Here is a 26,700-nt window from a genome sequence, read left to right on the forward strand (position 1 = left end):
ATTTAAAAAAAATAAGTAATTTATTATTATTATTATTATTATTATTATTGTAGAGCAGTGACATGCTGAGTACCAGGGGTCCTCAGGATTGGAAGACAGTGCTGGCTTTGTTTCATTGGTCTCAACAAACTAAAAATCTAAACATGAGCTTACAGGCTTCTTCCAGCCCAGCATAAAGAGAAAGTATGACTCTAGGCGTGGTGTGAATGGAGTGTGTATGTTCCTATGAGTTCACTGCACCTCCAGTGGGGATTGGGTCGGCTCCAAGCACTAAATAACCCTAATGATATCAGGTAGGGGCTCACCGGGGAGCTGTTTGAGAGTTTGTCAGAGCATATTAAAATACAATACATCCCCATCATCCAAAATGGGACATCAGTCCATCTGTCCAGACATTCCTTCCTCATATTAAATTAGTCCAGGGGCTTTTTAAAATTACATCATCTACTCAGACCTCCTTCTTCAGTGAATAAAAATGTGGTGAGAATGGAGCAAAAATCAGAATAAAGCACACCGGTGGAAGTTCCATAATTGAAATCATTATTGCTTCAGACACCACTGCTCTAATCAACAGAATCATAAATCAATGCTTCTCGAATGTGAAGGTTGAAAAAATAAAGTGATGTTAAACAAATTGGTCCTCTTAAAAGGCATGATGCAATTGGAAGCCACTGGAAATGGATAAAAAAAGTGCTTTCTGAAGGGATACATTGCTCTAGCATTTTATCTTTCACTTAATTAAAAAAATACATTACCTGGTCCTTTCTTAGAAATTACATATTGGAGGTCTATAATGGCTGAGCCTTTAACCCATTAAAAAAATTTACTCCCAGGAATAGTTAATATTTGACGTTTAATTGCTTTTACTTGTTGGAAAAGAAAATATGTTTCTTTCCTTCCTTTCTTGATTGACTTTTTCAAAAATCACCTTGTGAGCTGTGAAGATGGAAAAGAGAAATTGATTTTAACATATATATATATCTTCTCACACATATATATATATATATATATACATATATATATATATATATATTTTTTTTTTTCCCTCTTGTGAGAGGACTGGTATTTCTGGACAATGCTGTTAGGTAGGTGTAATTATCTCCAGTGAATGGTTCAGCTGCAGAGGTCTAGAGGGCGTATGGGTTACTTAGGTAGTAAATCATGGGCGTCTTTATTCCTTCCACCATGACCAACTCACTTGCGTCTAGACATACATTTTGGTAGGTGTAGTGAGAGCAGTGAAGCCAGAATAGAATGCCATGCTGGAAAAGCTAATTCTCACGAGCTGTTAAATACTTGGTTCTGGGACAGTCACCACATCATCCTTCTTGATGAAGGACCGAACGGAGCCGCCGAATGAACTGTATCATGCATATGGACTCGGAAGAGATTCTAATCGGGTTTTGTGTCAAGGAGCAGGAAGCCTGGGTTTCTTCTAGAACAATGCCTGTATAGAGTCTGTGAAGGCGCAGGCCTCGCCTTAGCAGGGCGGTGGTGAATGAAGGAGGAAAAAAAAAAAATCAAAAACACACTGATTTGATTTTCACAAGTTAGAAGATTTTCATTTCTTCATGCTTTGCTTTCTTCCTTTTCCAGGCAGCACATTCAGCGCTGAAGACCAAAGTGCTTTCGCTTTCTTTTCTTTCCACAGAGCCAGGTATCAGGGAAGGCTCTTGAAAGGCAGCACAAACCAACTGCTTCTCCAGATTATGTCTTTGGAGCTCAGGTGCTCAGGTGTGAAACCTCCTCAGGTTTCACATTCTGTGGCTTGTGGTCACATACAGACTGTGCCTCTTCTACCTCTCAGGAAAATAGGTGTATGCTGGTCTCACCAGGTTCCATTTCTCCTAGGATTGGTCCTGCTTGCTCCATCTTCACTCTCATCTGGTTAATGGTGGACTCACGACTTTCATGCGGGCGATTGGACACCCAACAGAAGACCTGGAAGACCAGGAGGCTGCCCTTCCCGCCTCTGGCTTTGATTTGCCAGAGTTGATAAGGTTAGCAACTGCAGGATGGGAGGAGACAGAAAGGGGGAAAAGGAGAGAGGGGGGAGGGGGAGGACAAGGGGAAGGCTTAGGGGGAGGGTAAGAGGGGAAAGGGGAAGGAAGGAGAGGAAGAGGGAGAGGGAAAGGAAGAGCTTCAGTGATCCTTCCTCTCTCCCAGCCCCAATCCCTCTGCTGGGATTCCAGGCTGGAGAGGCCACACCTAGGGGTTTTTACAACTGTGCTGCTGCACTGAACTGAGGTCCTCACCCTTGCTCAGCGGCATTCTTACCCACTGAGCCACTTCCCCACCCCTGAGCTGTTTCTGAGAGGGGTAGTGCGACTCTGTGAGAAAGCTGGCACGGGGCTCAAGAACAGGAGTCTGTATGGCTTACATGTTTGTCCCCTTAGATAGAAAACACACAAAAGCCGACTTGCACCTAAAAAAAAAAAGTTGATGATTTTCCTTTCTCATCCCTTCTTTTTTGTTGTTTTCTACCTCTGCATTTTCTTATTAATACGAATTCTCATTGCTTAATGAGGACTAGTGACATGGATGTGCCCAGGTGGTTGTTTTAGGGACTGCTGGCAAAATCCAAGAACTACACTAACAAATACCTCCCTTGGCTCCTCCCCCCTACCTCCCATCCACGGTCTCTTCTGTCTTAGACTGGCCTCAAATTGTATGTAGCCAAGGAAGAGCCTAAATTTTGGACTCTCAAGCCTCCATCACTGAGTGCCGGAATTCCTTCTCTGCACTCTCACGCCCACGTTCATTCCCCATTCAAGCCTGGGGAATGAACCCAGGGCTTCATGCATGTGAGGCAAGCAGTTTGCAAACTTGAGCTACAGCCCCAGCACTCACATCTTAAAGAATGGTTTTGAGGCTACCTGTAATCTGATAATAATAAGATTATATAATAACCACGTGAAAAAGTAAACAGGAAAGCTTACATCCAGGGAAAACAGGCAAACTTGTAAGGGCTTATCTGCAACTAATTAACAAGATGCTATCAGCAGCAAGGCTTCAGTGTTTAAAGCCTTTCCTCTGGGTGAGATATAGGCACTATGTGAATAATCTTCAGCTAAGAGAATCTAATGGATATTTTTTCAGTTTAATGGAGGCCCAAAGGAACAACTCTTACATTACAGGTCCAAAGGTCTCTGAAAGGACCTAGAAAGCAGCTAGATCCACTGGAGACTTTTGACTCGAACTGGGGCCTAGAACAGTGTTTTTAAAAATTTGCTTTGTGTGAGAACATATCTGAAAATATTTACGAAATTTGTGGCCTCTTTCTCCAGAAAGACACACATCAATAACGTCTTTGGTTTATTTATTTACTTTAAGATTTGGTCTGCAAGGTTTATCTGTCTGTCTGTGTAGCTATCTATTTGTTTGTCTATTAGTGTAGTATGTGCGGGGCGGGGGGAGAGATGGAGAAACAGTTTAGTGTGAAGGCCCTTTTCCTAATACTACAAGCATAGATACAGTGTTTTTCAGAACTCATTTTACCCTTCGATGACTGAAGGCAGTAAAATGATGATAACGAATAATTAAGATTCCCACCTCCTTTCCCTGAGAAAGCATTTCTCTGTTTACACCTCTGACTGTCCTGAATTCACGATGTAGCCCAGGCTAGCCTCAAAGTCACAGAGATCTACCTACCTCTGCGTCCCAAGTGCTGAGATTAAAGGCGTGCACCACATTGCCTGGCCAGTTTCAGTATTTCCAATTACATCATGCTTTTACATTTTAATTTTTATTTGTTTATTTATGTCTCTCTCTCTCTCTCTCTCACACACACACACACTCACTCACTCACTCTCACACACATAGCACAGTATTCATGTGGTAGTCAGAGGACAACTTTCAGGTGTCAGTTCTCTCCTGTGGGTTCTAGGGGTCAAACTCAGTCCATCAGGCTTTGTAGCAAGCCCTATACCTAACGGGCTATCTCTCTGACCCTTCAGTATTCTGCTTAATGCGATCCTTTGTTTTTACAGATTTCGATTCACAGTTACTACCTGCCACCAGCTCTTCAGAGGGAGAGTGAAAGAACCCACAGCACACTGTACGGATCGTCAGAGGCTGCACCTCGAAGCAGAGCTGACTCTGACAGACAAACGCTGATTAGGGTGAGTGGACAGTGTTAAAAGCTGCTTTTGTTGGTTCCCCTGCAGAAAGGTAGTTGTGTTCAATGCACATATCATAAGTGCACATGTGCAAGACACGATAGTTTTAGATGGCACAAGAATGGGGCAGATGATGCTCCAGTGTGAAGCTCCATAAGGGCTCTGAGGCACAGGGCTCTGGCAGGGCCCTGCTACCCTCTGTGCCTCTAATGAGATTATGGCCATCCCATGGCTCCATCTCATGGAATATTTTCATCATCTGGAAGACAGAAATTATTTTTACTATTTCCATTTTCTGAAATTGAAAACAAAACAAAACAAAAAAACAACCTCTCAGGTGCAAATCCCCAAAGACTCCAAGTGTTCTCTCTATGTCATGATTAGAGGTCATTAGGCTGTCTACCCCAGAAACTTCCGCCTGAGCCTATGTTACAGAATATGAGCATTCATGCATCTGGTCAATTACACAATGCTCCCCCAACAGGGGAAATTCCTTCCCCACTTCAGCTGGTGCACAGTTATGCCCCGGAGCCCAGGACGGACATGCCTTGTAACTTTTTAACCTAGTTAGTGTAACCGCCAATATTGTTCCCGTTCATATAAATGTCTAATCCTTTCTTGAATCTTGCTAGACTATTTCCCTCAATAATATCCTGCAGCAGTGAATTCCAAAGGTGCATTATACGCTGCTTTAAAAATATTTCCTTTATTCGTTTTAAATTTGTTGCCTTTTAACATCCCAGTGCGGCCGGTGCTCTTGCGTTAAGTGGAACAGGTTAAAGACAAAGTGTTACCTCTCCCCAGCTTTTTCTTAGCGATTATTAAAGCCCGTCTTCTCTCACTAGTTTCTGTTTTGTCACTTACAATAGTGATTAAGTGAGATGATTTGACTAAGTGGTTTTATTCTACCCGGGACACAGAGCAGGCACTGACCCAAAAGCTTCTCTTGATACTCAGTGTGATTTATTAGGTAAATATTTACCCAGTACCTATTTGTATAGGAACTGTTTCAGTTTTGGAGAGACAACTTTGAATAAGACTAGGCCATTGTTTAGGGGGACCTGATTTTTCTTGAGAGGGAAATGGGCAGTAAAATAGTGAGTAAATTGATGAGAGGCCATTTCAGGTAAAAGCAAAGCAAAACAACCCCCTGCCCCCCCCCAAAAAAAAAAAACTATCCACCATCCATATCCTTAACTTTTACCAGGCCTGGTTTCTTACTGTTTTTTTTTTTTTTCTAAAATATGTAGCATGATAATTATTTACATAGCATTTACCTTGCATTAAGTACTACAAGTAATCTACAAATGATTAACATGCATGCAAGCATGTGCATAAATTATATCCAGTTCCATATTGTGCCATAGAAGGGACTTGAACATCATGAGATTTCAGGGTCCTTGGATGAGGGAGTGTTTTTCTGGAAACAGGGTCCTTGGGCCCAGCCACCTCTGAGTCATCTGTATGACTTCTCATGAAGATAAGTTAGTGCCCAGAAGTATCTATGGCTCTGTCTTTATTATTTACTGAGTATGTGAATGAATCATGATTAAGAAAGGTCATGTTAGTTTTGAAGACCACCTAATAAGTAACTCACAGATCTGGGAGGGAAAATTCCCCAATGCTAATCTTAACTCCCAAGAGTATTGGAGTAAACAAAGGGGTTTAGCCAGGGACAGTCCAGTTGCAAGACACGAGGTGCTCTGTCTAAGCAGCTGGGTAACCTTGGGAAGGTCACCTTATTACTCTCACCCAAAGCATTCTTCTTCACAAAAGCAGGAAGAAAGTTTTTTTTTTTTTTTTCTCTCTCTTTCTTGGGGATTTGAATATTTAGGTACCACTATCTGGAAATTCTTTATAAGCCTTCAAATGATGCAAATGCTGTAGAACTTTGGTTTTTATTTTATTTTAAATTTTGTTTTTAGATAAGGTCTTGAGTAGTCCAGATGGACCTCAAATTCATTGAATAGCTGGGGATCACCTTGAACACCTGATCCCCCCTGCATCTACCTCTCTCAAGTGCTGGGATTTCAGGTATGTACCACCGCATCCATTTATGCAGTGCTGGCTTTGAAGAAGCCATGACTTTGTGCATTCTAGGCAAATACTTTCCTAATTTTTCCCAAATGAGCTACATCTCGCAGCTCCAGGATCTGGTTATTGTTGCCATTGGTTGTTCTTACACAGGATTTACCTCAGGCATTCGCCACATCCACAGCTGCACCAACCATCTCGTCTTTCATTCATCCTTTTCTCCCTTCATTGTTTTCTCAGTTTCCTAAGTTATTTCTGCCTCTACTGAAAGCCCACCAATGGCACCCTTGTAGTTTCCACTCTTGGAGCTAGCCTAGGGCAGCCATAGACTTATCTTTCTGAGCGTGTGGTCTTTCTTCAGGATTTCAAAAATGGAATCACGTGAAGTTCTTACTTGTTGACACCATGCACTGGAGGTGGTTTTCAAATAGTGATTGTTTGCTTTTATTTTATTTACTGCTTAATCTTCTGGGGGCAGGTTATCCAAGCTTCTACACAGGAAGGCAGAATCCTTGCCTGAATTTCTGAGGGAATCCCTCCTTGGAAACCAGATTTTGACCCAGTTACCTGTCTTTAGTTTCTCCCCCTGTATTCCAGTACGGTAGGCATATACCATTTTCTTGGGTAGCCTCTCATGATTTTTTTTAATTGCTCCTTAATATACGCTCTCCCCATGAGGCAATTTGAAGTAGAGTCATGCACAGCCCCACATAATCATGTATTTAAAAGGCATCTCAATAAATTATTAGGATTGTTTACACGCATCGTTTGAATTTACTGGCAAATAGCCTGGGTCTTGGTTTTAGGAAATAGCTGCCCGCCAGGCTCCTTCAGGGTGAAACTCTGAAATAGGAGAAGTTGCCCTTTGCTGTCCCTCACTGGCACTTCCTTTGCCTAGTTCCTGGCCTTTCAACACCTCTCTCCTCTCCCTGCCCTGAATAACTCTGAGGGGCTGTCAGGCCTTTTGCACCTTCATGTGAAGACGTTTCATGGGTCCTTTCCCAGATCTGCCCCTAACCAAGGTGAGATGTGCAAAGAAATAAATCTTCAATGGTATAATTTTAGATGCTCTGGCAGCAGGAGAGGGCAGCTATTTTGGGCTGTAGGTCTTTCTCCTTGACCTGAGGTGACACGCTTTTGCCTGTTGCTAGAGTAGCCAGCCAACCCTGCATAGTGTCGTTTTAGCCATGTATTTGCAGTACCTGGAGTGGCTTCTTCATTCCTCTGCTGAGGTCTGTGCTCACCCAGAATTTTGTGTGCCTATGCAGGGGCATGGGTCTGTCGACAGGTGCTCAGGTAGGCTGTGGTAGCATAACGCTCCAGCAAAGCCTCTGGAGACACTACAGATGGAACAGACTCCCCTCCCATGCAGAAAACGGAGGAAAACTGATGGACCTAATTTCTGTGTGTCTTTCGGGTCTCCATGCTTTATCAGCTGCTTGGCCACCATTGTGTGAGGCACTCCCACTTAGAGCCAGGCCGGTCTCCAGACCACAGTGTCTGTGTCTTGCCACCTACACTGCCTGGCCAGAAGCTGTGTTTTCATGACGGCTCATCTGACCACCCTGCTTGCTGTCTTCCCCAGGCTCCTGATGCAGCTGCTATCTGCGGACCTCCTGGACGGCCCAGGGAAGGAAGTGGGAGCTCCTGCCGCAGATGGGTGGAACAGCGGCAAGAAAGGCTGAAGGTGGCCAAAAATAACAGTGCCTTCCAGATGAGGTGACCTCAGGGCCAAGAGCTTCATGGGGTAGAGTATCTTGTTCCTAGTTTTATGATCTAAAAAAGTACACAGAAGATGCAAAGATACTCCAGAGAGAAAGAATAAAATCTGCAGAGAACAGGGAAATGTGATTCGTTACTTCTTTTTTTTTATAAATTGAGTTTTTTTGTGCACAAACACAAGAAAACAGCCTTTTATACATGTTTGAAGAAAGACCGTAGGTAGTTGAAGACAGATGATAGATACGTAGATAGGTGGATAGGTAGACAGACTGAAAAGACAAGCATAACATAATGCAATAGAAGAAGAAAAGGGGAAAGAGGTAGAGACAACGCTGCCTTCCTTTGTTTGCTACTGAAACAAATTTAATAAATCTTCATTGACGATCAAGTATGTCTGGTCCCATTACCTTCCTGCACGCCATGCCACCCTAAAACTTGGCCATCACTGTATCATGATCAGTCGTGGTTCTGAGCGTCAACTGGAAAGAGCTGGATGGTCACAACAAAGGCTTGCTGAGGTAGAGGCTGGCACGTAGCTGAGGCTGGCTTTTACAGGGCTTGCTCTTGCCCTTCTGGTGCTTGATGCCGGCCAGCCATTGCTCCACCCTCACACGGGGCTGCCCGATGGAATGCCTGAACAGAGTCGTTCCCCACAGCCTGCGCCTCATTGCGATCTCAGTATTATGCTTCTTGCAAAACAATATTTTCAGTGCTTGAAAAGCGAAGGTCCCAAGACTAGGTAGAAAACAAAACAAAACGAAACTGAATCATCTTTTTGGTGCAGCCGAGGCACATGCTCTGTTGGTCCACCAGTCACGAGGTCAGCTCAGGTTCAAGAGGCAGACGCAGAGCTGCCTCGCTGGAGCTTCAAAGTGTTGTTGCACTTGTAAACATCTTAAAAAATGTCTAAGATGTCTAACCACGATGTCTGCTGGCCCCAACTCCAAACCTCCACGAGTAAGTATCTAGTTGAGGCTATAAAAATACAGGAAAGGACTGGGAATGTAGTTCAACAGTGTAGCGCTTGCCCAGGGTCCAACAAGCACTAGCACTGTGAAGAAGACAGTGTCCAGTGGAAGGGAATAAACTGTCCACCGGTCAGGGCTGTGAGGCAACAGATGAGTGTGTCTAAGGCATAAAATGTTTCATCGAACAGCTGTGTGTTGTGGTGCATACTTATAATCTCAGCGCAAGCATACATGTGTGCCTTCCTGTGTGTGTGTGTGTGTGTGTGTGTGTGTGTGTGAGAGAGAGAGAGAGAGAGAGAGAGAGAGAGAGAGAGATGTGGTGTTGAATCTTTAAGTCTGAGGCCAGTCATACATAGCAAGACTCTGACTCTAAAAAGAAAAGCAACAAACAACAATTCCCAAACTTTGCCTACATAGAGATCATAGGCTAAAAGTCACAGCGAAGCCTGTGGCTGCTTACTGCCATTGGAGAGACCAGAAAGGCCAGTTAGGCCAACTGAAGGACACAGGGACATAGTGGCTAGCATCTTTAAAATATAGAGTGGGTATTCTTGCCACCCTTGCTCAGGCCTGCATGCTTGCTTGCAGTGACTTTGCTCTGTGTTACTGGCTTTTTACTGCCCTGCCTCACCTGAGTCCTACCACCTGTCTGTTGTTTTGACTATAATATTCTGCTGTGACTGTCTAACTCTTCCCCATCCCCAAGTGTTCTGGAGCAGAGACTCCATCCTTTTTGCACCTAAAGGGCTGGTCTTCTGACTCTCCCCCTACTTACGGAAGAACAGTGAACATCACCCTGCCCTTTCACGTCTCACTCTCAAGCTCATTGCTTGCAATACTTGTTTTTATTTTGCTTTTCCCCTAAGTGGCCCCCGTCTGTTGTCCTCTAGAGCCTTGTCTTGCTTTCCACACGTCTCACGCCTTTCCTCTCTGCTCTGGTCTGTCTTAACCTAGCAGCTAGTGGCCTGCCAATCACAGGACGTCAGGCCCCGGTATGCACCATGCCCAGCACCTCCTCCGGGCTCAGCTTTGACATCTTCCTGCGGAGGGCTTACTCCAGTCCCAGGACTTTCAGGTGAGGCTTGCTGTTCTATCTTTGGTAAGCATTTCCTCCATCCCGTCACCACTAAAAGCACTTTTCATCTGAACCTTTATTCTCTAAATACCAACCAGGGTGGAATTCACCTTTAATCCTCACAGAGGCTGGGCTTCTTTTCTCTTAGTACAAAGCCACATATATCCACTGTGGAAAACTTAGAACACACAGAAAAGCAAAATTATATTTATATGCACCATTACCAACCTTTGATGTGGGCCCCTCTCAGCACTCCCCTCTCAATGTGATGATTTTTTTTTTTTTTAACAGACAAAACCCAGCAGCACTTAGATGGGAAGTACTTTCTTCTGTGCTACTTGCTGGCTTGTAGAACCAGTTCTAAGGAACTTCAGTGCCAGGCCCTAGCTGATTGGAATAGGGCTAGCTATCAGGCCCTGGCTGGGTGTGTGTCTGCTCTTTCCTTAAGATCAAATCAGATAGTATCTGAGACTGGACCTGTGATATCTCATTGAGGTGGGATTAGTCATTGTGCCTGGAAAGGTAAAGATTTGCTGGAGAAGGTGATTTGTAGGAGAGAATGGAGGAGACAGGTAGACACTGAGGAAAAGTCAGGGTTAAAGGAGCAAGAAATCCTCACACCTGGCCCCAGTGATTTCAGTGACTTTTCTCTGGTGGCCTTGTATCCTTATCTTGCCTCTGTCCTTGGGCAGTGTCTATGGGATTCTGATACCTCTATCTAACTGCCTGCTCAAGGTGGTTGCTCTTAGTAGACAGCCTTTGCAATAAATAAGATGCTAGAATTTTTCTGTGTATCACATGTTCATCCAGATTATAGTTTTCAGTGTAGTAAGCCAAGTCCTGTGAATTCTGGATATTTGGTGGTGGGGAGGGGCAGTGCACTTCCTGTGAGCAGCTTGAGCTCTGAAGTGGAACGGTGCTGAGTTCATATGCCCATTCCCATCAACTTTGCTGTGTGATACGGATGATGAACACTGTTGGCCTCAGTATTTCCATCTAAAAAGTGGTAAATCACAAGGAATCTTAAAACTTGGAATCATGGCTAAGGCTGAGGATCTGGCTTGCTTCCATGTATGTGGACCTATCTGCATTGCCCCCGTGGCACGCCTGGGTTGGCTACCCAGAGGCTATTTAAGCTGTGGGCTGGCTTTCCCCGGGGTCCGAGGATTGTTCAATGTTCCTGAATAAACTGCATTGAAAAAAAAAAACAAAATATAGATAAAACAAGATATAGGAGGCCTGTGGACTAGATTTCCATTTGGCCAGGGGACTCCCAGGTTGCTACCCACAGAGGGGACTTTGCAGCCATTGTGTGAACAGTTCCAGATGATTCTAAGGAAGTCAGATATTGACTTGCGTCAATATAAACTTCTTAGATTTCATAAAGTGTTCTGAGAAGTAGGGCCATTCAGAACACGAAAGCTTTTTGGTTTTTGTTGTGTCTGAAGTCACCTGCTGAGCCTGCCGCAGCCTCATAGCTTGGGAGAGCGTGGATATGGGACTTAGTAAGCTGCTTTTATTTATTTCATTTGTTCATGTTTGTTCTTTAAAAGGCAGCATCTCATTATGCAGCCTGGAACTTACTGTGTATTCCAGGATGGTCTTTTTAATTTTAATTAATTTATTTTTTATTAATTAAAGCTTATTCACTTTGTGTCCCAGCTATAGCCCCCCTCTCTCACCTCCATCAACCCCACCCTCCCTCCCTCATCTCCTCCCATCCTCTTCCCCAAGTCCACTAATAGGGCAGATCCTCCTCTCCTTCCATCTGAGCCTAGCCTATCAGGTCTCATCAGGACTGGCTGCATTGTCTTCCTCTGTGGGGGTTCAGGCTGCCCCCACCCCCCTCAGTGGGAGGTGATCAAAGAGCCAGCCACTGAGTTCATGTCAAGACAGTCCCTGTTCCCATTACTAGGGAACCCACTTGGACACTGAGCTACCATGGGCTACATCTGTGCAGGGGTTCTAGGTTATCTCCATGCATGGCCCTTGTTTGGAATATCAGTTTCAGAAAAGACCCCTGTGCCCAGATTTTTTGGCTCTGTTGTATTTCCCACTTCTTTCATGAGATTCCCTGCACTCTGCCCAAAGTTTGGCTATGAGTCTCAGCATCTGCTTTGATACCGTACTGGGTAGAGTCTTTCAGAAGCCCTCTGTGGTAGGCTCCTGTCCTGTTCCCTCTTTTCTCCCTCTTCCTATGTCCATCCTATTTGCCTTTATGAGTGAGGATTGATCATCTTACCCAGAGTTGTCCTTTTTTGCTTAGCTTCTTTAGTTGTACAGATTTTAGTATGTTACTCCTATGTCTAATGTCTAATATGTCTAATGTCCACTTATAAATGAGTATATACCATATGTGTCATTCTGCTTCTGGGATACCTCACTCAGGATGACCTTTTCTAGTTCCCACCATTTGCCTGAAAATTTCATGATTTCCTTGTTTTCAATCCAGGCTGGTCTTAAACTGTCAGAGATCTGCCTGTCTCTGCCTATCACTGGTGAACTTAATTGTGAACACGGCCATTCCTGACTTGTGGGCTGGTTCTTGGGGCCCACATTGTGCCATGCACTCAGAGACAGGAAAAAGCTACCCATGTGACCCTGATCCTCAAGGAACATAGTGTATTAGGAAAGTAGATATACAAACAACTCCAAGGGAAAGGAAGTATATCAGGATGAGGCCATTAATCTTTGGGGAAGTCCAGATTTAAGTATTTCAAGAGTCAAAGTTTATACATTTAGTCTTTCAGCTTTTTATTTGTTTCACAGTGATAGAATTCAGGGTTTGTTTATTTGTTTGTTTAATTTAGTTGCCAACAATGATCAACAGGAAATTTTTAGGTAGTAGGAAGAGGGAGTATCAGTAGCAAAGAGGGGTTGATTCTTTTTAGTTAGTAGAGGAGTTTGTTGTTGTTTTCATCTTAAACCATTGTTCCAACTACCCTATGCCACCATCTGCTAGCTGTATGCGAGCTGCAGGCAATGCTTAGGGGAAGGGCCTGTGTTTGTTCTTTTATAAGGTGTCAGGGAAGGCTTAGTAGGGGTTGCCAGTGAGCAGGCAGGTAGGGTGAATAGAAGTTTGAAAAGTATGGGGTGAAACACAGAAGGGCCTTTGAGCAACAATAAAGAGACTAAGACAGCATGAACCCTTACTTGATGGCTGGTAGGCTAACAGCTAAGGCTCCTTCATATGACTTGTATTACCCAGAGCGTCCGAGAGCAGGCCCTGGCTAAAGACTGGCCTGCAGCACAGGTGACATAGATGAGAAGCTGCAGGTGGGAGAAGTGGGAAAAGAGACTGCCCACAGCCATTAAATGAGAAGGCTGGAAGGGAGCAGAGTGCTTCCCCAGGCACATTTGGAGCAACAGCGGTAGCCACTGCAGGCACGCTGGAAGGGCAAAGTGGCAGGGCTTTGCATGGGAGCCTGTGGTTCTTCACTAAGGTAGCCTCAGTGCTCTTCCGGAGGAGGGTTAGAAGTGGGGGATCCTGGCATCATGTACCAGGGAGGGCCTTTTCGTGGAACCTTCTAGGCACAGGCTTTCTCCTCCTTCCTTGAGTTCCTAGATAATTGTGCCTTTTTTTTGCCATACTTCCAAACAGCTGCAAGCATCATATTGCACGTAGTATAGTTTAAGTTCCTTAGGGCAGGAAGAATTATGCTTTATTTACATATGTATATGTGTATATATATATATGTTATATATGTATATACATATTACATATATGTATATACACACATACGTTTTTGTGTGTGTGTGTTATAAGTTGCTTGTTGAGTCCAGTGCTTTGGTAAATGAATAAATAAATTTCAAAATTATTTTTTTTCAGATCATTCGTCCTTAGGCACGGAGTTTGGAAGTTAGTTAAGTACTTTTTCTTTCAAAATATGATAATAATTTCCTTAAACAATCTACGTGAAACTATTTTTGAGCTGTAAAGAAAAGGAAGCCTGGGAAGCTGCTTCGAAATGGCAAAGCCTTTAAGAGTCAATGTCACATTTATTGCTATAAAATATTTTTCTCTTTCTGTTAGACATCTGGATCCCATTACATACAGTGTTGGGTACTTGAGTTCACCAGCCATGTTGCATACTAAGCAGGGAGCCCACACAGTCCCCACACACACCCACCAGTACACATCCGCTCTGTGTAAGTCTTCCTTCCGTTTACAGATGACTCCTCTGTCACTCCATGTTTACAGAGATGTTTTCGGAGTTCTTTTTTCCTTACTTACCTTGAGGACCAAACTATGTACACACAAAGGATAGAGAGCTTCCAAACCATGATGGCTTTTGCTTTCTGGTCTTGTATGGCCCAACTATCTCCAATCTAGAACTGAAGCCAGGGAAACAGCTAAATCTTAAGTGTATGTTTGCTAGTAACATTGACCCAGAAATGAGAAACACAATATGGAATGTTTGCTAATGAGCCACGGATTTCCTTATAATTGCTCCCACATTCGGGATAGCTCCCTTAAAGCGTGTAATCTCAACATATCCTGAAACAATCCCATGTGTTGTAAATGATTTTGTTTTATTTCTTGGGTTACTGTTAAGGGCTTATTTTCTGGTTCATTTCATTTTCTTAAAGAAAACCACATACTCGTGTGCTCATGCAAGGGATATACATGCTGCTGTGATTTTTATGTTTTTGCCCCAGTCTTCTTACTTTAAAAATAAAATAATTACGAGACAAAAATAAATAAATAAAAAGAAGCCTTCATCATTTGTTCTGGAAATCAAAATAATCACATGGGTTAAGACTACTTTAAGGTTCCACTTCAAGTCGGTGAGAATTAAAACCAGCGTTGAGCAATGGATCAGCCAGCAGCTGTCTGTCCCTTTGCTAGGCTTCCGAATCCATAATGGGAGAGACAGATACAACCAGCATTCAGTAGAGTAATAATTGAAAATTAAACACGACTTTTAAAAACTGCTCACATTATAAAGTGATCTATTAGCATTGTGTGACTGGAGCACTTAACGTGACTGATTCTAATTGCAAGACTTGGCCCATAGCAAGAAAGCTGCAAGAGTGTGGAGGCTTTTTATCTCTTTGGAGATATTTTAAAGTGGGTTTTCCTTGGAATAAGGCTTTATTCGTGCTGCGCAAAAGGTTGTGTGGAAGGAATCTCTCAGCTCAGATAGAACCAGAGGTAATTACAGTTTCTTCTTTCATTCAGGCAATCGATAAACCAAGTAGCAGAGGCGTTTTTGCATGCATCTTCCCTTTCATTTGGAGCTCATGGATGTCACGCAGAGGATGCAAGACTTGATGCCCACCCCTGATGAGTTTTTCCAGGGAGGACAGAGGCTCTGTTATCAGGCTGTTTTCTTCAGAATGTCTTTAGGCTTTGATGGTGGGTCTGTGAAATCAAACTAACTACACCTTGAGCTGAGCCTCATTTGCATGGGTGATCCTAACACTGGAGATTCTGAGCACACGCCACCAAGTGTACCTACTAAAGAGTTTGCAGGTTTCAGAGAAAGTATGAAAATAGAGGAATGGCATCGAGCTTTGAGCTTTGAATGTGACGTTATGTTTATGGTGGTTAGGGTGTTTTTTTGTTTTTGTTTTTGTTTGTTTTTTTTTCTTTTTCATTCCACTAAAGACAGAAGGCTTATGAAGTGAATACCATTGGTTGGGAACTGCTGACTTTTCACCCAGGGCATCCTAGTTGAAAGTCCATGTTTAAGTAGGTTAAGCTATACTGAAATATTTCCTTGATCCGCAAGCATAGGGATTTCTGGTTGGTGGTTTTAATATCTCCTGGATAATGAAAAAAAAAAAAAAAAAAAAAAAAAAAAAACACTGACAAACTAGACTTCCCAATTTTTAAGTGATGCCCCACATAGCTATCCATGTAGCCAACAGCAAGCTTTTGATTAAAAACCCCAGTGAAACTGTTAGTCTCTGGGCATCAACTCAATTTTAAATTTATTATTCTTACTGTTGTCCTGAGCAGTAAACCCAGGGTCTTAGGCATGGTAGGCAGGTGCTCAACCATCCAGCTACAGCCCCTATCATCAACCTTGTTTATTTAAAAGGTCTACTTTCAGAAATTAACATCATTTTGTAGAGGTCAACACTCAGTAGAGAGAAATTGAAAGGCAGTCTGACTAACTTTAAGGTGGTTTTTGCTTGCTTGTTGTTTTTCCTGGAAAGTGTTGTTAACTGGTTCCTGTAGCTTTTAATTGTTTCTTGTCTTCCAAAGCCTCAAATCCACAGAAGGGAACAGACATGCTTATTTTTGAACTGTATTAGAAGAGCAGACAAAGAGAAGATCATGACCATTGGCACTTGGTTAATAGAAAGATCATTTTAATGATATGTTTGAATTGGGCAAAAATAATGCTTCACCTTTCTCTTGTAGCATATCTTAAATGCCAACTTGGCTAAGCACAAAGAATGGGGGCCAGAATCTAGCCTTTCTCGCATGGAATACAACACGCGACTATATGATTGTAAAAATTGCTTGTTTGAGGCAGGCAAAATGGCCCACTGGCAAAATGCTTGATGAACACATGTAAAGACCTTAGTTTGGATCCCTGGACTCACATCAATCTGGTCACAGTAATGCATCTGTAATACCAGATACTCTGACAATGAGGTGGGAGGTGAAGAATTCTTCAAAGCTCATGGTTGAGCTTACGTACTCAGAGGTGAACAAAAAGAGGCCCTGTATGAAATAGCGTGAGAGGTAAGGACCAACACCCAAGACTGTTGTCTGACCTCCACATATGTGCCTTGTATACACATGCACATGCACATGCTTGCACATGTAAGCTATACATACGAATACACATATCGCACACACAATCTATTTCATTTATTGATTTATTGACAGTGACAGTGATGGTTTGAATCAGACTCAGGGCATTGTGCGTGCTACTCCCTAGACTCAATGTGTCAACACAAAACACATCTCTCACCAGTGAATCCTGGAAGTGTGCGGGATTTTCCAATGATATGATTTGATGCATCATAGGCTAATGAGACAGAGTTGGTCACATTAATGAATATCTTTTGTGTATTGTTATTTCGACAGACTGACTAGACTAGACTTGTACCAAAGGCCAACTGTGAAACAGCCCCTTGGATGAATGGGGAGGATGAAAACTGGGATATTTCCCTCCAGGAGCTCACAGGGAGGAATAGGAATAAGACACAGTTCAAACAGGATGTCACGTGTTGCAGCACACAGACAACAAATTAAACCCCAAATCACCTACAGGTGCTTGCCACTACACCAGGCATTAAGGGTAGAATGGAGAATAGGAGATGAGGGCTCCTTGTCTTTCTCCTCCTTTTCCCTTTTCCCCGTGGAGTCACTGCTGAGTGGAGTGCAGGAGTTAAGACTGTGAACGAGTAATTTGAACCACAAACTCTAATAGGAAGCTGGGGCTCTGAGTGGATAGCGCCTAGTCATATCAAAGGCTGAAGGAAAGTGACCGAGGGGCGTGCCATACGCTCAAGGTGAGTGTGTAAATATGTACAGAATGAGAACTTAGGAGACTTTAGGCTCCATCTAGTCCACCTCTTCTCAACCTGAGGGTCACGACTCCTTTGGGGTGGGGAGGCCCGAACAACCCTTTCACAGGGGTCACCTAAGACCATTGGAAAACACAAATATTTACATACTCAGAGTACGTAAATTCTTACTCTGATTCGTAACAGTAGCAAAATTGTAGTTATAGAGTAGCAGCAAAAATAATCGTACCGTTGGGGGTCACCACAACATGAAGAACTGTATTAAAAAGTTGCAGTATTAGCGAGGTTGAGAACCACTGCCATAGTCCATTTCAAAAAACCCCCTATGACATCAGTAAGCATCTGCATTTTCTCTGATGACCTTCTGTAACAAGGGCAATTGCTGTTTCCTAGAACCCACTCAACAACTCTTTGATTCCATACCTGATATCACATCTTTTATTCTGTACCAACAGGCCTGGTGCTGGGCTCGTTCAGGCCCTGGCAGGAAATAGGACTGCTTTATAGCAGTTTTTGCCTTAGTCTCACCAAATTCCTCTCCACTACCAGGTCCTTAAGGTCTAATCCTGCTGGCCTGCTGATGGTCTTCTAATCTTCCAGGCTGTTACCTACCCCTGGACCTCCACACATTCTGTTCTCAGAAACACTTTTCCCTTCAGAACACCTCCGTGTCTCATCTCATTCTTCAGACTTCTCTTGTGTAGATTTTCTACATGGAAACACTTGCTTAAATTAACTTTGCGCCATGAGTCCTACTATACTGTGACTATATTTTGTGCACAAATTATAGCAAGATATTCAGCACTCATAACTGTGAATATAGAATGTTTGTCTTCACCATTAAACTGAAAGTGCCATGAGTAGGGCATGATGTCCACCTTTTCATTATTTGTTAAGATAGATGTATTAGTCTGGGTTCTCTAGAGAAACAACATATATATCATATGTATATATATTATAATATCTATATGAGATTTATTTGTATAGCTTATGAGCTATGGTTCAGCTAGTCTAACAATGGTGTTTACTAATGGAAAATTCAAGAATCCAGTAATTTTTACAGCCCGTAAGTCTTGGATGTCTCAGCTGGTTTTTAGCATATGTCAGAATCCTGAAAAAAGTAGGTCCTAATGCCCATAAAGGAATGAACTTGCCAGTGAGTAAGGGAAAGCAGGCAGAGGGAGAGAGAGAGAGAGACCTTCTTCTAGATCCTTTATATGAGAAACTGTGGCCTAGCTTTAAGGTGGATCTTCCCATTTCAAAATATTCAGATTTAGGGTAGATCTTCCCTCCTCAAATGATTCAATCAGGAGAAGTCACTTGGGGTTTTAGTTGATTCCATATGTAGTCAAGTTGACAACCAAGAGTCATCATCACACTAGATAATCTACAACACACTGTCAGCATAAGGTTATTGTGTAATTCAGATGCTGATTTCTATACCTCTCCTCCCCTCCCCCCCATACATGGTTGCAGTCTGTGTTCTGAGAATCTCTTGTCTCAATGTTGTATAAACACTGTTCCCCAATTGTCCCCTGATATGCCCATAAAGCAGCTTATAGTCAATCACTGAGCAGGGGAAAGAATCGGATTTGACTTCCTGCCAGCCAGAGGAGGAAGAGGAGTTAAAGGAGGAAGTAGGGGATTCAGCCATGGGAGAAGTCCAGGTGATATCAGGAGAGAGATTGCTCAGCAAGAAAAGCTACAAAGTGCAATTATCTGTGGGATGTATACTGGGAGAAAACCAAATTAGCTTAGAGGTTTAAATTAAAGTTAAAACTACTCAGTTCTTATGCTGTGAAGCTTGTTAAATAATATAAGAGAGTCTCAATTATTTGTGTGATAGCTGGGTTAAGAGTGAAACTAAAAAACAAACACAGTCTTATAAAAATGACCATAACAATACACTGTTGAATGAATGAATAAAAAAATCTAAAGAAACATGCCTCACTATTACTGTAAGGTATGGTAAAGTTCCATCTGCTCTCAGGAAATGTTTATATAGTATTCTAGACTAATTTGTTTCAGACTCATCTCTAGGGTTTTCTTTCACTTGTTCATATTCAGAATCTGGTAACTTGAGGATCAGGCTTGCCCTTCCATTTAGTGTTGGCTTTGGGCAAGTCACATCACCTTTCTGAGTTTCAGTTTGCTACTCTTACCTTTGGAAGAATAACAAAATTGTTAGTGAGGCTTGGTAATGCAGATCTATAATTCCAGCTACTCAGGACACAGAGGCATAGACATTTCATAGTAATGCTATCTCTACAAACAAACAACAAATCAAGGCTGATCCAGGAGAAGTACGGCAAATCTGACACTAGCCTGACCTAAATACAAAGTACCTGACCAGCCAGGCTCTCTACATAGGCAGACCCTGTCTAAAAGTGCATATGAAAAGTTAAGAAAAAGACCAAAACAATTGCTCTGAAAAAAATAGAGAACCTAATAATGTGCATACATTTCAGTACTGAAATTGCTGAGGTCATTTGGCTGTGAAAATAATTTCCTAGAAGTTCAAATAGAATTCATACTGGGATTTGATTTTTTTTTTTCATATAACATCACTAGAATAAGTAATTCAAACTGGGTCACTGCTGACTGACAGGGACTGAAATGTACATTTGAAATACAGAATCACCATGAATCTACATTACTGAGACCAAGGCAGATTTTTTTTTTCTTTTCTCTTTCATTTATAAATTATTTTTCTTAAAAAAACCTTTTTTTTGCTATCTTTCTCTTTGGGGCATATTTATTTTATTTTATTATCATGTTTTTAGAGGTTATCAGACCCGGCTGGCCTTGAACTCACAGAGATCCACTTCTTCTGGCTACAGTGCTAGGACCTAAGGCGTGAGCCACCACCCCCAGCAAGGTATTGTAGGGAATGTTCTTTTTCCTTCTTTAATCTTTATAATCTCCTCAAAAATAAAAAGGCACAGAAAAGGATTGCATACAAAGAAGTCTCTAAATGGTCTTAGGGATGCTCCACTGCAAGGAGCTGTCTCCTTGACACTTCTACCTGCTGTAGGAAGCTGAATAATGTTTTTTTTTGTTTGTTTGTTTGTTTTGTTTTTTGTTTTGCTTTAAGAGCCTTGGAGAGACAGTTTTGGATTTTGAAAGAAAGCAAGACTTCTTTTGAAACAGGGAAGGTATAATCCGCTAAAAAATTACAACTACCTAAGGTGCGTAGGAGTGTTCTACCCATCCAAGACCAGAAACCAAAGAGGTGTCATCTCCCCAGCTAGCTGGGGACACGAAGGTCACGACACAGCCCACTGGTATCTTTCTGGGCATAGTCGTCTCTTGATGCCTAGTGCCTTCCTTAGTCTGAGTGTTGGCAAGTCTCTTCTGGTCTGCTTTCACTCCCAGTAGCCCCAGCGACCATGTGCTGATTCCATGTCAGAATCCTGCTCACTACAGCACCTGAGAAGTTTCCTCTTCTTGAATGGTAAGATGGTTACTTTTAAAAGTCAACTTGCCACAAAGTGGAATAACCTGAATGGAGAGCCCAGTAGAGGAATTATCTTAATTCAGTTTGCTTGTGGGCATGTCTATGTGGAACCGTCTTTATTATTAATTAATGTAGGAAGACTTAACGCTTTGTGGGTGGCACCATCCCCTAGGCAATAGGATCCTAAACTACATAAGACAGGAAAAAGTTTGATGAACGCAAACAAGCAAGCAGGCAGCATGGGTGCCTTTAGTTTGCTTTTGAAGATAGATATGTGACTGACCAGCAGCTTTGCCTTGACTTCCTTTCAGTGATGGACTGCAACCTGGCAATGTCAGCCTCATAAACCCTTTCCACCCTAAGTTACTTTTTGTCAATGCGTTCGGCTCTGCAACAGAAATGAAACTAGAAAAAGTCCTTTGCATAGAGGTTAACCCACAAGGGTTGCTTAACTCAGGCTCAGAAAGCACACACTGTATCTTTAAAAAATAGTTTACTTGTGAGTCAGTAAATGTACTAGACAAAGCCACCATTACTTATGCATTCTTGCATACCCGGCAAGGTGAAAATAATAGAATAAACATCATATACTTCATTATGATATCGGTTTACACTTCCAGGGTATACAAAAAGAGGCCATTTCATCAAGCTAATTGCCTGAAAGTAAAAGAGAGAGAACTTTGGCTATTAGTCTATTATGGGGCTTTTTTCTTAATCACAAATAGGGGCCGTGTGTCCCTGGGGGGATGTGTATTCTAATTTACAATTGAACTACAGATCAGAGCAATCAATCTTGGGTAGCACTTTCACTGTGTAATTGCTGCAACATAACAAATAATAATAATAATAATAAAAAAAGCCAAAGAAAGAAAAGAAGAAGGCCGAAGCCCAGCTTCTGCTTAAGGTAGAGATATTTCTAGGCACCAGTTCCAGGTGGGAGGGGGAGAAACTGCCATGTCCATGAATATGCAATGAGGGCTCATTAGCGGCCTAGTGTTGCCATGACGAATGGCATTATCCCCGGCCTGGTGCTGCCTAAACATGAATTTTATAAGGACCCATTTATCATGACTTGTCATGGGCTTCTGTACAGTTCTTTCTCCAGCTCACACACCTTTCCCCATTATAGCACGAGAAATCTCGCCTTATTATTATTGTTTCCTTTTGTATTGATTTCTGGCACTTTGAAGCAAGTGTTCAAATATAGTAACACGCTAATGAGAGATTTGTGACTTCAACATTGGAGAACTGAAACTTGATTAGTCTTCCATCTTCACTGTAGTTGTAGTGTAGAGAAGAAAGTTGGGCTAAACTTAAAAAAAAAATTCCCAGTGTGTGAGCTTTTTTGAAAAAAGAAAACTATTTTTTTTACTGCAATAGTTTCACACCACAGACTTTTAAAATTTAAAATGAACTAAGTTACATCCTTTTTGTTTCTTTTTCTGCAGCCCACAGGCCTTTTGTACCTTAAAGGTACGACTCAAGAGTTTTGAAGATTTTTCCAAAAATGTAACAACAAAGCTTAATGTTGAAGTGTTTGACAGAATTTATAGCTCTTAGTATTTTACAAGTGTCTAAGCTTATTTCTTACCCAGAGGCATTTTCCTCTAGCGAAGAGAAAGCTGCCCAAAAGCTTGGTCATTAATAGCAAAATAAAAATATGGAAGCAATCTCTCATGACAAACACCATGAGCTTGGCCGGGTTGTCCTCCGGTCAGTCATACAACTGCTACAGACAGAGGCTTGAGTTTTTGCCATAGGAGGAAGGCTGGGAGGAAGAAGCCTACGTGAGGCCAATCAAACTCAAGTCCACCGGTTGGCCAAGAACGTGGTCCCAGGCTGGCAGGATGCCCTGCTATAATTAGAGACACCATGGCTGTCATGACTAGTCACCATAGAAGAGAGGGGCAAGAATTATCTCTTGGGGTCAGCTAAGTAAAGCATGAAGAAACTCAGGTGATCTCAGGTCCAGCATTGTTTGGCCCAGCCTGTAATTGTAGTCATTGTTCTATGCAATTTACATGTAATGAATAGTGGTGCAGGTCTTTTTAGCCATTCTGACTGGTGTTTTGATTTGCCTTTCCCTGATGACTAAGGAAGCTGAGCATTTCTTTAAATGCTTCTTGGCCATTTGAGATTCTTCTGTTGAGAATTTTCTTTTTAGCTCTGTATCCCATTTTTAATTGGATTATTTTGTTTGTTGGTGTTTAACTTTTCGAGCTCTTTATATATTCTGGACATTAGCCCTCTGTCGGATGTAAGGTTGGTGAAAATCTTTCCCCAGTCTGTAGGTTGCTGTTTTGTCTTTGTTATATTGACAATGTCCTTCGTCTTTCAGAATCTTTCAAAAGATTCTTGGGTCAGCTTGAAGCAGGTTTATAAATTACCTTCTCCTTTTGGGGTGGGGTGCTATGACTCAAACCCAAAGTTTCAAGTGTGTTACATTCAAGCACTTCCTCACTCAGCTCTATATCCATTTCAAAGATGAAAAACATCCAGACTTAGAAGTAAAATGAATGTGTCAAGGTCATACAGAAAATGTAAGCGCTGGTTTCATCAACAAGTCTGTAGATTCTTAGATGGGAACTTTGTTGTACCCAAAGTCACAGCAGAAACCATATTTTATGTGTCAAGATCAGCTGTCCTTCATAATCTGTGTAGAGGACTGCATCCAGTCCCTTCACACACACCCCACACCTGATACAAAAATCTGTAAATTCCCAGGTCTCTTGCATAAAAGTCTAATATTTGAATATAACCTGTATGTAACCTCATGTATGCTTTGTATGATCACTAGCTGCCTTATCATATCCACTATAATGTAAATACTAGGTAAATAATTGTTATACTGGTTTAGGGACAAATGAAAAGAAAAAAAAATCATTTTACATTCAATGCAGACTCATGTTCCCCACCCCCCAGATATTTTTTTTATCCATAGTTTGAAGAATCTGAAGATACAGAACCCATAGATATGAAGGGCCAAGGGAATGCATGTTGCCTTGTAATAATTACCACGTGGGAAAAAGAGCCCATTGAAAAGATGGCCATCACTGACATTTAACAGCTTTTTGGTCCTCCAAAGCTACTTATTAGAGTACAAATTGGCCCAGGCACCCCAATTAAAATCAAGTTATCATTCCCATCATGTAAACTGACTTATCTTTCACCTTAAAAAAAAAAAGTAGCTATAGGGGCTGGAGAGCTATCTCAGCAGTTAAGAGTGCTTGCTGTTCTTGCAGAAGGCATGTGTTTGGTTCTTAGCACCATGTGGTAACTCACAACCATCTGTAACTCCATTTCCAGGGGATCTGATGCCCATTTCTGATATCTTTGGGCATTAGGCATACATGTAGTACATATACAGAAAGGTAGGCAAAACACTCATCCACATAAAATAAAATCAACAAATTTTAAGGATACAGATATGCAATGTTTTAAATATAGACATTGGTACCTTCTGGTTGGTCCCTTAATGTTGTAAATCTACTAGATATTGAGGTTTTGTTTCCAAAGAAGACGGCCCACTCTTTTAGGTGATGTCTTACTGGGTAAAGTGCTTGCTATGTTAGTGTGAAGACTTGAATTTGGATCCCCAGAAATGTAAACATGTAAAGCTGGATGTGATAATACATGTCTATAATTTTATTGCTTCTATGGTAAGACAGGAGGATGAGATAAGGAGTCCAAAGAAACTCAAAGGCTGGCCAGCATGGAACCCAGAGAGATGAACAAGAGACTGTTTTCAGTGAGGTGGTCCTCTGACCTCTACACACATGCCACACCACATACATATCCACATTTATACACATGAACACACACAAAGATTGAAAAGAAAAAAAGATAGCCATGGGGTTTCTCCAGGAGTGAATTTAATAAAGTTTTTGGAGATAATTTTGTGAAGGAGAAATTCATATATTGACAAAGGATTAAAAAAAAATTGTTGTGGCAAAACTATGACACCAAACATCTAGATAAACAACAAAAAAAGTTTAGAAAACTTTGTTGTTTTCTTTACTTGACATCATACATGTAGTTATGATAAACATCCCCACTAGGCTTCACTGGACTGTGTAATATTGTGAACTGAAAGATGAAAGAGCGGGCTTACTATCAATAGTGATGAAATTATCCAGCTTAATTAATTTCTGAATACTACTTACTCTACTTACATATCGTGTAATGAATAAAATTGGATCCCAGGTGAATAAACACAGAAAGAAGCAGTCACTCAATTTAATACTAAAATTTGTCCAGGTGTGATGGTGCCTACCTTTAGTCCCAGTGCTTGGGAGTTAGAGACAGGTGGACCACTGTGAGTCTGAGGCTAGCCTGGTCTACAGACTGAGTTCCAGGGCAGCCAAACCTACACAGTGGGACCGTGTCTCAAAATAATAATAACAATAATAGCGAAAATAATTCAATTTTGTTCAAAATATATTTACGTCTTGATAGTAGTTTACTGACTTCAGGTTTTTTAGACAATAGTCTTTGAAGTGCTCAGCCATTTTTTTTTCCAAAGAATGCTTCTCCATGTGTTATGAGGCTCTGTTAATTTGCAATGTGTTTCCACAAAAGTAAAATTTAGTACACACTTAGTAACATATGAAATACAGATAGTTATAGATGTCTCCTTTGCCAAATGAATGCTCTGAGCTGATAAAAATCAGTGTAAACCCACCCTCTGAGCTGCCTTCTCACATGCCTGAGGCTGAACCCAGAAGAGGAGTCAACTCAATTTGAACTTCAAAGCTTCCGAGTCAATGAACATCACCTTATGTAACTCTCCACCGTTTTCTGTGTATGTAAGCGTGCACTGGCACAAGCCCATCTGAAAAAGTTATCATAACTATTGGACATTTCCTCTCTAGCTTTTCTCAGTCCAATCAGTTACAATGAAAATAGGCTGCTTGCTTTTTATAGTCTCAACTTCTCAACATGATTACTTCTTCCCTGAGATAGTCCATTAATTGCCCACACAATCCAGACTGAAAAGGCTGAAGCCCGACAGTATATGAAAAAGCAGAAGGTTGTTGCAGTTGAAGTGCCTTCCAAAGATCTAATTTGATTTTTAAAAGTGATCCTACAGATGGGAAAATTAAAGCCATGCAGAAACAAGACCTGGTTTAATGACAGTGTAGGTTAAGAAGCAGTTAAAGGTTTTAGGAACGTTGGGCTGAATTCTCTTTTTATGTAGCTGTTAGTTTGGAACGATTGGGCAAACAATTGGAGAAAATACATGCTGAATTTTATGGGCAGTTATTTCCTTGATCAAATTGCCCCATTCTTCCCCAACTTCTTTCTGAAGTGAGTTACTATTTCTGTGCGTAGATTTTCATTCCCAGCAATCATTAGTGAGATCTCAGATTTTAATAAAATAAGCCTCTCCACTTGATTTGTCTTAACCATTTCATTATTGAGCGGATTCCCGATCTCCCAGCAAATGGCACATTTATTCCCACTTAGGAAAGAAGAGAAAAACTTCCCATTGATTTTAATGACGTCTTCAGTCATTAATGAGTTAATAAAAAAAAATCTCGAAATCATTTGAGCTAGATAAGGGGGAAAAAAGAAAGTATTGTTCAGTGTCAGGCTTTTGGGGTGGCTCTCCCAGATGTCATGGGTCAGCCATGTTAAGAATGTGTGTGTCCAATCATCTGCTGATTTTTATCAGCAGGCCCTCTACAGGAGCTGGCAAGGTCCAGTTTGGAAGTCCTGATGAATAAACAATGACTTTTTGGATTGTTGAGGGCCGTGTAATAGAGCGGGGGAGGGGGTTATGTATACTAAACCACGATGACACTGGCAATCAATATGCCAATTACCAGACAAGTT

General features: G+C 41.7%; 2 long non-coding RNA genes across 12 annotated transcripts in view; both read left to right on the top strand.

Annotated features, from left to right (window-relative positions):
• LOC110562387 (uncharacterized) overlaps positions 1-8,262 on the top strand; it is a 48,520-nt gene extending 40,258 nt beyond the window's left edge. For all 11 annotated transcript variants that reach the window (XR_009585577.1, XR_009585568.1, XR_009585569.1 and 8 more), the window contains 4 exons: positions 1,852-2,000; positions 3,990-4,121; positions 6,044-6,152; positions 7,738-8,262. This is a non-coding gene — a long non-coding RNA (uncharacterized LOC110562387). The remainder of the gene's footprint in view (positions 1-1,851; positions 2,001-3,989; positions 4,122-6,043; positions 6,153-7,737) is intronic.
• Positions 8,263-9,798: 1,536 nt separating this feature from the next.
• LOC132647042 (uncharacterized) overlaps positions 9,799-26,700 on the top strand; it is a 65,348-nt gene continuing 48,446 nt past the window's right edge. The window contains exon 1 of the long non-coding RNA XR_009585329.1: positions 9,799-9,917. This is a non-coding gene — a long non-coding RNA (uncharacterized LOC132647042). The remainder of the gene's footprint in view (positions 9,918-26,700) is intronic.

This window comes from Meriones unguiculatus, chromosome 14, assembly GCF_030254825.1.
Source record: "Meriones unguiculatus strain TT.TT164.6M chromosome 14, Bangor_MerUng_6.1, whole genome shotgun sequence".
Classification (NCBI taxonomy): domain Eukaryota; kingdom Metazoa; phylum Chordata; class Mammalia; order Rodentia; family Muridae; genus Meriones; species Meriones unguiculatus.